This window comes from Embiotoca jacksoni, unplaced genomic scaffold (genome assembly GCF_022577435.1).
Source record: "Embiotoca jacksoni isolate LCO1_2020_lvr unplaced genomic scaffold, fEmbJac1.0.p SCAF_23, whole genome shotgun sequence".
Taxonomy (NCBI): Eukaryota; Metazoa; Chordata; class Actinopteri; family Embiotocidae; genus Embiotoca; species Embiotoca jacksoni.
The window spans coordinates 6,194,927-6,207,480 of record NW_027185374.1 but is presented as its reverse complement, the minus strand read 5'-3'; the positions used below and the strand labels follow the sequence as shown (position 1 = coordinate 6,207,480).

General features: G+C 40.2%; 1 protein-coding gene across 1 annotated transcript in view; it reads right to left on the bottom strand.

The window, feature by feature from the left end:
* Positions 1-5,750, bottom strand: part of syndig1l (synapse differentiation inducing 1-like) — a 36,959-nt gene extending 31,209 nt beyond the window's left edge. The window contains exon 1 of the mRNA XM_069158498.1: positions 5,198-5,750. The gene's annotated coding sequence lies outside the window, so the exon portion shown is untranslated. The remainder of the gene's footprint in view (positions 1-5,197) is intronic.
* Positions 5,751-12,554: the final 6,804 nt, after the last annotated feature.

Genomic DNA, 12,554 nt, shown 5'->3' with positions numbered 1-12,554 from the left:
CCAATCTATGGCGGATATTTCTACTGTAATTAATCTGATATTGGCTGTACATTTTCTTTACGATGAGAACAAATTACAAAAATCCACTATGGTAATATTAACTTTACTCACTTACTTCGCAGAAATAAAAAAAAATTAAAAAAAAAAGCAAAACGATGGCAATGTCTGCTTCATTTCTATGGTAACAAATATTTAATTTATTTTTTACTTCACTTCAATTTTAAAATTAATCTGAATTTTCAGTGGATGTTTGCTTTTGGGGTCGCTACCGCAGAGGTCAGTCTTGAGGTGACAAGTGCTTCTGAGGATAAACCGAATACTTTCTCCTAGATTTACAGGCCTTGATTGGCTGTAAAATAATGCATCTACATTTAACTATTAATTCTAACCTTCTTTCCCCTCCTAGCTATTTCCCACTGCAAAAATGACCTGGAGTTTTTGGCTTCTCAGTTGTCACCTTTAACCTCTGTCTGATTAATCTGCATTTAAAATAGAAATGCCAAAAGCAGATTATTTCTTGGGTTGCTGACCTCAATCGTGTATGGCTGGCTTACTGCTGCATTTCCAAATGCTTGAAGGTAATGCATTTTCTATTGGAGACAACAAGATTACACATAATGCAAAATGGCATTGCGGTGATGGGATAAGGATAATAGATTGTTCGTTCACAGGTTAATAACTTGCGTACTAATCGTCTCGTGGAAGATTCCCCGTATTTTTTTTGTCCGCTGATTAATTGTGGTCAGAGACCTCTTACTGAACAAACACATTTTGTCCTTTATTGTGCACAGCCTCTTATATTCTGTGCCACACATTGATACATTACTGAAAATATTCAGACGGTCTCTTACTTATTTCTGCCAATTTATTGAGCTCCAAATTGTAAGTTGTGATGCAATGAACTCTAGGAATATGTTCGCACTGAACACGACATCTAGGTCCCACTTAATCAGTGTCCCAAGGGGAGACATGCTCTGTCCCATCTTTAATTTAAGCATAATCACCACTTCCTTCTTAGATTCCCTGACTCCCTTCCCTTGCTAACTTTTTATGCTGCACTTTTCTTTCTTTCGCTTCCTCATTTTCCCCCCAATGTAGGATTTTTGTTTGCTATACTTTTCATGTTGTCTGCGCCATGAATAAAATACAAGCCGTGCGCTCCCAGACTTCCTGAAGCTGCGAAAGCGCCGGACAGCCAACTAGGTTTCATGGTTCCTTCCCTGCTGGACCTCCTGCATCTGAATATGCTGACATTGTTGTTCCACATCAGTGCTCTCTTTTTGGTCCACGCATAGCTCCGGGGAGCGCACACTCACACTCTTCTTAAGTTTGTTGAATAAAAGAGAGAGAACCTTGTGCGAAAGAGGAGCCGATGCTGAGGTTGCTATCTACTTGGGGTGCTGCCGTCGTGCGTTATTCACTGTTGTTTCGGGGGGTCAGGATGCTCTCTGACTGAGGTTTAAGCCCCTGTGGTGGCATCCGCCTCGCTAAACTGTCAAAACAAAATACTGCACCCCTGACAGCCAAAAGGGTGACCATTTGTTGCTGAAAATGAGCTGTGACCTCCCTGGTGGTGGTGATGAATAATCCAAACAGATTTTGTGGATTTCATGTATTTTTTGGTATTTGTACTGATCTCCATTAATTGCTTCCAACAGGGTGTCAAAGACAACTGTTACAGAACACACCCAGTGTCTGTGGTTTTTTTTTAAATGTCAAAGGAAATCAAAGGATATACACTTCAGTTAAAGAGGCTACAAATAGTATTTTAACATCAATAAATCACCACTGCATTAATACGCAAGTGCAGCTGTTATTAGCATAACCACGTGAAACAGCCTTTAGAGAAAAAACACATGACTTTCACGTGTGACTGCATGACACGTTCTTTTTTTTTCTGTAAGGGAGCCTCAAGTCTGCAAGGACAATCAACTTTTGCTGGCTTCTACACCACATTTTTGATTTAAGGTCAAAATTCACAGCTCTTCAAAGGGACAAAATGGGATCTTAGTCTTTCAAACAACTGAAGATTTCACAAGTTTTACAGTGAGGTCAGATGGTTAGAGCCTCAAGACACAAATTAATAGTTTGTTTTCTCTTCATTAAGGTTTCCATAATATAGACTGTTGCCAGACCATGTAATGTAAACCGGTAAATGCTAATAAACTCTGACATGCTCTCAGCCACCAGATACAGATAAGTATTCTTCTAAGTACTCCCCTGGTTTTGCCAGTGTAAAACTCCAACTCTGCACAAATGCTACAAGCTGACAGCGGATTACTTTTCATGTCATTACTTAGGGATGCTCGGAGAAATATTTTTGGTGTTGTCATGCTTCCAAAAACGTTGCTGCCATGTTGTTGGTACAAAAAGGGGGGCTTTTATTTTTTCATCCAATGGGAATTAAAGTGTAAATAAGATATTTCAGTGCAAGCTCAGCAATACAGGACACCTCAGAATCAGTGAGGATGAATGTCATCGATTTTTTTGTTTGTTTGTTTATGTGTGCGCGCGTATTTGTTTGTGGGCGTATGTGCTTTGTGTGCATGTGCAGCCATGAGTAAATATACGTGTGTACAAGTGGGTGGATGTGGTTGGAAAAGAAAGAGAGAGTAACAAAGAGACAGAGAGAGAAGAGGGGGGTAAAGAAAGAGAGATCACACTTATATGTGATTCTCTGCTTGAGTGCATTTGGGCATGTTGGCAGACAGCAGAGGCTGGGAGGTACAAGGAGCTGGGAGGTACGGCTGAAAGCGAATGAGGCAGCGCAATCGTTGTTGCGAGGAAAACAATCCGGCCTGACCGAGATGGGCTTGAGCTCAGGCCCGGGAGCTGCAGTGCTGCTGTGTGAGAGAGCCCAGAGGTATCTGACAAGGGGTTAATAGATTAGCGAACAACCTGTAAGCATGTAGGTGCGGGAGGGTAAGAATGAGACCGTGGCACTGCTAACATGCCAGCCACGCTGATACATCTGTGTGCTTCAACCCCATTAGACTCCAGTCAGCACAGTCTATTTCCCTGTGTCAGCCCGTTGCCAATCCACTTTGGACCTCTGACCCTGAAGCCAAGAGCGAGTATTATCAAGCAGGCCTCTAGGCCGGTAGCGACATGCAGCTGAATACCAATGTGTCTTATCTGTCGGCCATGTTTACCGACCTATTTCATCCGGGCTGTGTCTCTCACAGCTGTTCCTGGATGCCGCATGTGGAGATCTGCTTGCTGCACTTGACAACAACAACTTTATCTTCCCGTAATTTAATTTTGGAAGCAGCAGCTGGCGTATAATATGCATAATAAGGCAATGCCAGGTCGTTATTAATGATCACAAATCGGTATAATGCAGGAGAGCTCATTACTTATAATGCAAATACATCCCAGACCATATTTGTCAGTGAACCTTACTCCTGGCCTCAGCACATGAAAGTCCACTGACAGATTAAGCAACAGAAAATGATGAAGTGAGTAATGGGCTTAACACCGTGTTGACTGATCCTTTTATGGACTATTATCATCAAAGGCGACTGTGTAAAATGTCATAATCCACTTGAAATTAATCTGAAGCATATTCCTGTGTCAGCAGCCACCGCTGATAGTCTGTCCCCTCCGTCTACATATCTATCTGTGGAGCTGATAAAACATTAAACTCTCAGCAAGTACCCTTCCACGGAGGAGTCGGCAGTCTTCTGGAGCCCTGTCTGCTCTTGTGTACAGCCACACTCTTATCACTTTGCTTCCTGTTTTCCACACCTCTGTCAGATGATGGAAAGTGTTCCTTGATGTGTAAATCTACCATCTCTATCACACGTGTTTGAATAATTCAATGGGAGGGTGTTGTCAATAGCAGCCATGTACACTGTTGCTAGAGTGGTTTGTTGTTAGTGGAAGGCAGGCTTTGGCTTAGTTGTCTTCATTGCCTATTGATCACAGACTCTAGTAGCAGATGGGAAGACAACAGAATTTAGATTGTGTTTTGTTTGTGACATTCAATTAGAAAAGTGCTTGTTATTATATCGATAGATAGATAGATAGATAGATAGATAGATAGATAGATAGATAGATAGATAGATAGATAGACAGACAGACAGACAGGCAAGCAGACAGACAGACAGACAGACAGACAGACAGACAGAGTTGGACAATTTCTCAAAATACTGTTGAAGTTGCTGAAAACAAGCCCACTCTATTCTATTAGGACTGCAGTTCAAGCAGTGATCATTACCGGCATAACTTGAGCCTCTTCCAATTGTTCCAGACACCAGAGGTAGATCAGAGGGAGAAGATGCAGGGGATTGATGCCTGTGTGTGTGTCTGTGTAATTGCCCTACCCATGTTGTGGGGGCAATGATCTGTTTACACAGTAACATTATGGGGACACGCCTTCCTTTTATGCACAAAAAGCAAAGTTTCTATCACATACAGCATTACATTTTTAGTATGGAGTAAAGTAAGGTTAAGGTTATGTCACCTATGTTTAGGTGTCTCCAGGAAACGAATGTAAGTCAATGTCTTCTCAAGTGATGTGCGTATATGTGTGTTTGTGTTAAAGAGTGTGAATAGAGTCCTTGCTGCATACCTCTTAATTTGTACTAAGCTATTAAATCATTGATGACACAATTAGCTGCCAGATAAAAAAAATTACTTACTGCGTGTATAAAAAAAAAAATAAAGAAAATAATGACATTCTTTTGAATTCACATTGAACCACCCTCTTTATGGCTCTATGTAAAATTATGTCGGGTTTCTTTGTTTGAGATGTAAAAAAAGAATCTTGATTTCACTCTTTGACTAAATGTTCCGACTAATCTCTGTACAGAAGAGACGCACTGTGACAGCAGAGCTCAGAGTTACTTGATGACTTCATGCCAGAAGCATTTCTCAATCGTAACAAACACAAAGATGAGAGAATGGTATTTTTGCGCCAGCTGTCGCAGGTGGAGTTCTTTATCAACAACATCCTCCTCCATCATATCCTAGAAGACACATTGCAATGCGACACGCTCACCACTTATTTCTACTGTATTTGGCACTCACATATGAACATGTGCGTAATGTAAAAACATATTGCGCGTGAAGATTTACGATACACAATTACGATCACATGTTGTACAGCTTTAAAACACCAAAACGCGCGCTAGTGAAAGAAAACAGAGAAAACAGGAAAGATGTTTTAGCTTTAATGGATGAAAAATGTCCTTACCTTTGACTTCTTGTCAGTCCAGATATTGTTTGGAGGACGCAAACACTCGCTTGTTTTCGCCTGTACATTATGGCTGGGATGCTGACGGTGTCGTCCACAGGAAAAGATATGTATCAGACTTTCTCATTTCAAGAAATAGCCAACCATTTCGGACAGACAGGTCTCCGGTCGGCAAAACACTGCCGCCACAGTCTCGTAATTTCTCTCCTCTATAAAAAAAAAAAATGAAGGTCTCTCTCCCCAGTAAACCAGCTACCGACTGAAATTCAGTCGCCTTTGTAAAGTTAAAACATCTTCTGTAAGGGAGAGGGAGAGGGAGAGATGAGTCCGGGCGCGGGGAGGTTTTAAGGCGCGGATGGAGATGAGGACTCCAAAACGCTTCGCAGTGTGCGCAAAGCGAAAGAACAGCGAGCCGCTTCCACCTGGTGTGCATGCATGCACTTTCAATGACTACTGAAAACGTGAACGAGGACAATCTTCTCTTACAGCGTATGTTTTGTCCTGTAAATCATCACCAGGCAGCAGCAGGCAATCAAAAGCTCCACGTTCTCATTTAGACACTCCCTGATTTAAATGCAGTTATTTCACAGGCGCTGCTTGGAAGCGTGTGGCAAACCTGAAAAACTATAAAAACAAGTGACCGTTAAGTCTCAACAAATACCACTAGTTGTTATAAACTGATAAGTGAACAGGATGGGGATTGGTTTGGACTGTAAGCTCTCAGTGAAAGTCATTCAGAGCACAGTGCCTACAAAAGTACCTTTCAGAAGATGGAAGAGTAAGTGATGCGTTTTGTGAGCCTACTGATTTGATGAGTGTAAACGAACACAATAATGCAGGCATGTCTCTGACATTTCTGTGCCTTTCTTCAGAGAGCAGACACTATGGAGAGTTGGATTTTAAAGGCCCTGAAAACAGATTTTCTTTGAATAAACTTGAGCAATTGTGTGAGTCAAAGTCATAGTTCAAACTGAAAGGTTGAGACAAACTTACAACAGTTCAGATTTTTCTACATGACAGATTTCTGTAAGTTTTTATGATTGATTACACATGGTTTGGGCTCAGTTGTATAAAGGTGATATCACATACGGCCATATATACCAATCGGATTTAGACACATTTTAATGAAACTATAATGGCATATGTTGAGTTGTTTGATTCCAGTCAATCAAATTGATCAAACCAAGTCAGATTTCCCCAAAGTGATAATAACTAAGACTTGTAATTAAACTGAGAACAATCCGTTTATAGTGTTTCATTTCCCTTCTTATAGTGACTCCGGAGAGCCTAAGCCTAAAAATAATAGTGAAAACCCTAACCCTGCCATGTACTGTACATCAGACATGTACTCAAGTGCACACAACAATGGATGAGGAGGAAAGCGTCTATTTGTCTGACTTCATGCTCTGTGCTGACCGTGTGATTGGAAATTTGATTAAATTGGAAACAAAAACTGAAGAGTGCAGTAATTTCCTACTGTTGTGCTGAAGGACTTACTCCAGATGTGTAGCATCATTTTCACTGGTGCAATTTTACCAGTGTTGTTATTATATTTACTGCATATTCTGTTTTATAGGCTGTATCTCTTTTAAAAGACATATTCCATGCTCCCTCTGTCAAATGAAGGCCTTCAGTTAAAGTTCAAAGCCTCTATCATGGGTTTAATGTTAACTTCAAGTGGCCAATTTAGGTGAATGAACTTCAAAGGAAATCTGTATCATTACCTGGGATCTAAAGCTCCTTTAACAACATGTAAGTGGAGTCCTGACACAATCTTGGCATTTTGATCTTTAAAGTAGAAGCTCCTGCAACTGCAGCAGGAGATTTTTTGTATTGACACTTCCTTCCTGTCATGTTCAGTATATTGTACGTTTGACATTTGAACCAGAGTACAACAGAACAAGATGATAAACAGGTCAACGAGTAGCCAGAAAGTTAGAGGATCAAAATAGTCGCTGAGGATGAGCAAAGGATGGACAACAGGAGAGGAAAAAAGAGGCCAAGTGCGACGGGGGTAGGCTCTGACAGGCTGTGTAATAGCCTGAGTGTTCTGAAACTGTGATCACACCTCCATTTCAACATTTTTCCTAAACTACTCTATGTGCTTACCCTGCTCGGTGGCTTGTTATTTCTCTTTCTTTCTCTTTCAGTATTTCAGTTGTTATTTTTATATATATGGTGATCCTCAGCCTTTTTTTCCCTAACAAGATTACAGCAATCATATCTGATAAATAGATTCAGATCCACTGGCCAGCTGCACTCTGGACCTCATCAGAAACCTATTAACCATCGATGTCATACGTAGCTTTTCTCCCTCCCTTCTCTCCTCTTGTTTTGAACCCAGCTTGACCACTGAAAAGCTGTTAAACCAGAAGATTTAGTCCTATCCTGCTCCAGTTTTTGGAGGTGGTCTTTCTTCTCATACCTGCAGGCATGTCTCGTATTGCAGATGAGCTGTAAGATCCAATTTGTTTGTGTTGAGATGACTCCAATTCCTTTGCCACAGAACATTAAGGCTGAAAATTAATATCCCTGGGCTGAGCGGCGCACAGGTCTGTCTCGAGACAGGAGACAGGCATACAGGGATAATGGCAGAAGCATGAAGAGAATTCTTTAAGACCTGGGGTAGCTTGTCTTCATAAACCCTTGCTCCCTCCTCGTCCTACCTTTTTATCGTTTTCCTCTTATGGTTTAATTTGTCACCTTTCGAGACCTTCTCCTAAATGATTGTAGAAGGTGGAGGGCTCATCTACCGTGTCGTGCCCGGAGTTACAACATCTACAGCCTCTGTCACTCTTAGCAGATGCTCACAGGGAGGAACAAAAGGGAATACAATTGAACAACAAAGTTTTAGAATACACAGCCTTTCATAAAGCTGCAACAGATGATTATATTTACAGATGCTGGAAGCTCATTGGTGTCCATTATTATGCACTGCACACTCTTTATATCATACATATTGAATGTCTAATGAGTGTGTACATTGTGTTCATATGCTCATTTCTTCAATGTAAACACATATGTTTGTGCTGACATGTACTACATAAAGGTTATTAAATCATACATGTTTTATAAGCAGTCAGAATCTTGTTATCAGGAGAAACTTGCTGCTGGCAATAGAGTTGAGGCCGACCATCTGTTCTTCATTATTAACACTGACTATAGATACTTGAATTAAAATGAATAACCGTTGTATGGCCACACACACACACACACACACACACACACACACACACACACACAGAGAGAGAGAGAGAGAGAGAGAGAGAGAGGGAAAGAGAGATATCATGTGCACCAGCGCTCAGTCAACAGTTGATTACTCATCTAAAGTGTTATTATTGTCCGATCACAACACGTTCCTGATGTTTCACAACTAAATGCGGTAACTTTATCAGGGCAAACAGTAGTGGATCAAAACAATGCTTCGAGTTGATGTTGTAAATCTTTTAATACATGTTTAATGTAAATATGGAAACTTTTAACATTCCATGTTTTTTTATCAGCTTTCTTGCATGACATTTGCTTTAGCACTTAAAAAAATAAAAATGAATTTCAACTGGATCAACAGAACTGTGAACATTTTATTCCCTCTCATGGAGAAGAAAAGTTGCGGAGCATCACACCAGCAGCAGTCCTGTCTTTTAATGTGTAACCTGATCACTGTTTTACCCTGAGCCTAACCAGTTAAAGCTGCCCACACAACAGCCATGGGATTTGATTTCTAAACCCGTTCATTATGCTAAACTAAGCTAATCAGCTGCAGGATTTTTTTTTATTATCTAACTCTCTAAAAAGTGGAATAAGTGCATTTTTCTAAAACATGTAACAGTTCTTTTAGCACTCAAAGAACTGGATCACTAAACAAACAAACAACAATATGCAGCAGTAAAATACAGTTGGTTACATCAGCTGCAATATCTCTCTTGAATAAGTTACTGACCGTGAGTCTGAAGAGTTGTCTCAAGGTAATGGCTGCTGTGATAGAAATTGTGAAGCTGTCAATTCTACTGGAAGAATTTAGGCTTAGAAGACCATATGATGTCTGAAGCTGAAATCTTTGACATAATCGATCAAGCAGAGTCAGAATTACAAGTGTAGACCCGTGCCTTGCCATTCTCCTCAGACCTTCTTCTGCTTGGCCACAATTAAATATCCTGATCAAATTCTCTGTATTTCAAGGAGATGCATCATCTTCATCCTTGAAACCCAGGTTGGAACACTGGAAATAGTGTCCTATATTTGACACCAACTTTAATGAGCACTCTCTGCTCAGGTTTCAGGTGCATGGCGGAATTGACAATGCACCCACATCAGCCACAAAAACAGGTGTAACCTGGGTGCTGATGATGATCAAGCGACAAAACTTGGAATACTTACTCATGGAAGTTGTAGCTCCCCTGTGCTTTTTGCACGTCATGGTACTGCTTACTATTTACGTGCAACAGAAGCAGTTTTGGAACCTTTTGATCAACCCTTGTATAACGGTCCTAGCATTTTAATATTTACTTTACCAAGTTCTTTGTCATGGGGTTGCCAAAGGAGGTTATAGTGACCACGAGGAGCTCTTTCCTCACTGAACAAGAGGAATCTAATGAAGAAGGAAAATTCTTTCCCAGCAGCCAGTCTAACCTTTCCTTGTTTGCTTAATGTGGCTGAAGGTTTACCTGTAGCATACTAAACCCAACCTGCTCAAAGTAAACAAAAGATTGTGTTTTTGTGGGCCCCTTATCTCTTTAAACCTTCCTCTGAAGGTAAGATCAGGTATAAATATCAGTTACATACATTCCATTATAGCACACTGTGATTTTTAGCCTGTGATCTCCATTGTCGTCTTTGGATTACGCGCATGTTATGAAAATGTTTTTCTTCCCCTAAACTTTACTCAAAATGGGGGTTTATGAAAAGTCACAAATGCCAGTGTTTTCTGTTTGTTGCATTCTGATTGGCTGGTTTGGAAAGGTGGGTTATTGCAGCATTTTGTAAAAACTTGGTCCTGAATATCTGAAAGTTACTTTTTCTTTGGTTGTCAAGGCCACAAATCGGCCATAAGTGGACATGTACCAGTGCAATCTAGGACAACCACTTTGGAGTGATCACCACAGATTTTACCAAGTGTCTCTTGTGACTGTAGTAGGTACCCCAAAATTGCATAGTGTAAAGGAGCCTTTAAGATAATTTTCTGCTGTGGAGAGACAGAATTAAAGCGTGCATGCTATCAACACCATTATAATCTCTCTGAACTTTGTACACAAAGAAAACCAAAATAAAACGTTGAGAACTTTTCTTAATTGCTGTTCCATCCTGTGCAGATCCAGGGCATTTCCTTCAGAAATTAAAATGTCAGGTCTGAACTTTGTTTGAACATTCACTGGATTTTACAATCAGAATGACAAACAACGCTTTGTGTTCTCTTCAGCAAACAAAACAGAACAAAAAAAGGTCTGAGAATAATCAAGCTAGAAGTGGGCCTATCCTCGGTGCTGAACACACACTGCTCTGAAAGGACTTTGAAGGTCTTTCATGAATTTTGTTCTCGTTTGAATAAGAAGAGAGCAGTCATAGCAGATTATGAGAGAAAGCATTAAGGGCTGTCAAAGCAGACGGTGTCTAGACATATCTCTCTACCCCAGCTCGGTCTTTAATGTACATTCGTGACCACGGTTTGATTTAGAGATGAATCATCAATAATGCTCCTCCAGTGTGCTTTCTTGCCCGCCCCCATGTCAAACATTAATTGTTTTTTACGCTTGTAAGCAAACCTCTGTTTATAGTCTCTAGTCTTTTACTAATAAGCTTGACAGGGAATCCATCAAGCCTCTCATTTTAATAGTTATTTGCTTCCTTGTTCAGATTGACATTTTTAGCATTTGCTGCCTCTAAAAATCACACAGCAGTATTTAACTTTCCACCAGAGATCCATTCTTTCTTTCTCTATTAGACTGCTACAAAATTAAAGCTCTTCAGTGTTCTGGTCTACTCAACATCCTTCCTCCAGCTATTTAATGGGTCTTGGTCTCAAAAGATAGAAAGATAAATAACCACTTGAGTATTTAATAGATATTGTTAATTGGTATTACAATCATAGTCATAATATAACCCTAATTTCCCTTCTAAAATGGCCTTGTATGGAGGATATGCAATTATTTCTCTCTTATCTACACATAGAAAAGGCAGAAAGCCATTCAAATTTTGATGTCTTTTTTTTTTTTTAACTGTTAAGATAAATGGATTTGGGTGTATAAAAACAGTAGTAGACATAAAACACCCAAAGAAAAACACTTAATTCAGGGACATAGACTTTTAGAATGACACTAATTCTTAATCACAAAGCCACTTGTCAGACCACAGTGAACATGGTTTGCTCGGTTAAACTGTGCATGGCAATTTTTCACTGTCAGTTGCTGTAATGAATAGTTTTCAAGATAAGTGAATTAAGAAATCACAGATTTGTTCAGTCACCAATGGAATAAGCCTTCACAGTGTGTAACTTGCAAGACAGGTTCCTTGTCTTATGACTGATAACAGTAAAATAGCAAGTCACTTGAAATTGTGCCCATTATGCTGCCTGGAAGTTGAACATAGAATAAAAGGTTGGTATGCTGGAAAACCCTTTAATGATAGAAAAGGAGGGTAAAAAAAAAAAAGGTGCAGGGTTGGCCTGTAGGTGAAGCTACGCGGCTCTTGGCATGGCTCGAGGCTTTTTTCTTATGTGGGTCTTACGGTATATGTGTGTATGTTTTTGTATGCGTTCTCATCTAAGATGTATAATAATGCAAAGTCCTACAGGTGAAGCAATTTTACTCTCTTCCTGACTGTATTTTATGCTGTATATACCAAATACATGGCTATGTACATGGACCATATCCCTCTGATGACTGCTTTCAGCTCATCCACCTCTTTGATCAGGACCCACTCCATCTCTGCTGCATCACTGCAAGCCTTTGGGTGTCCTATTAAGTGTCCCTCTCTTGTTCTTTGATTCCACCACCTGCTTGCGCTTGTCGTCCTATGCCTGTCCATGACTGTTTCAACTACCAGCCAGTCCGCGCATCAGCCTTGTGTGAGCATAACCCCCAAAGACCGCTGTACAATCATACGACCCACCCACCAGTGAATACTGAACAAGAGAGCCATCAATGTTTGAAACTGAGTCTCAGCAGCAGCACAGTTTCCTTGGCAACTAATTAAACTGCAATTCTAATTATCTTAATGCAAATATGTTGTGTAAACAAATATACCTTTTTTTTATTTCCTTTTTTATTCAAAGGACCTGAATCATATAATGTATGTATCAACTTCAGTTTCTTCTGAAGGAAGAAAAAAAACTGCTTCTGGGATTAAGACTCGGCACTGAAGT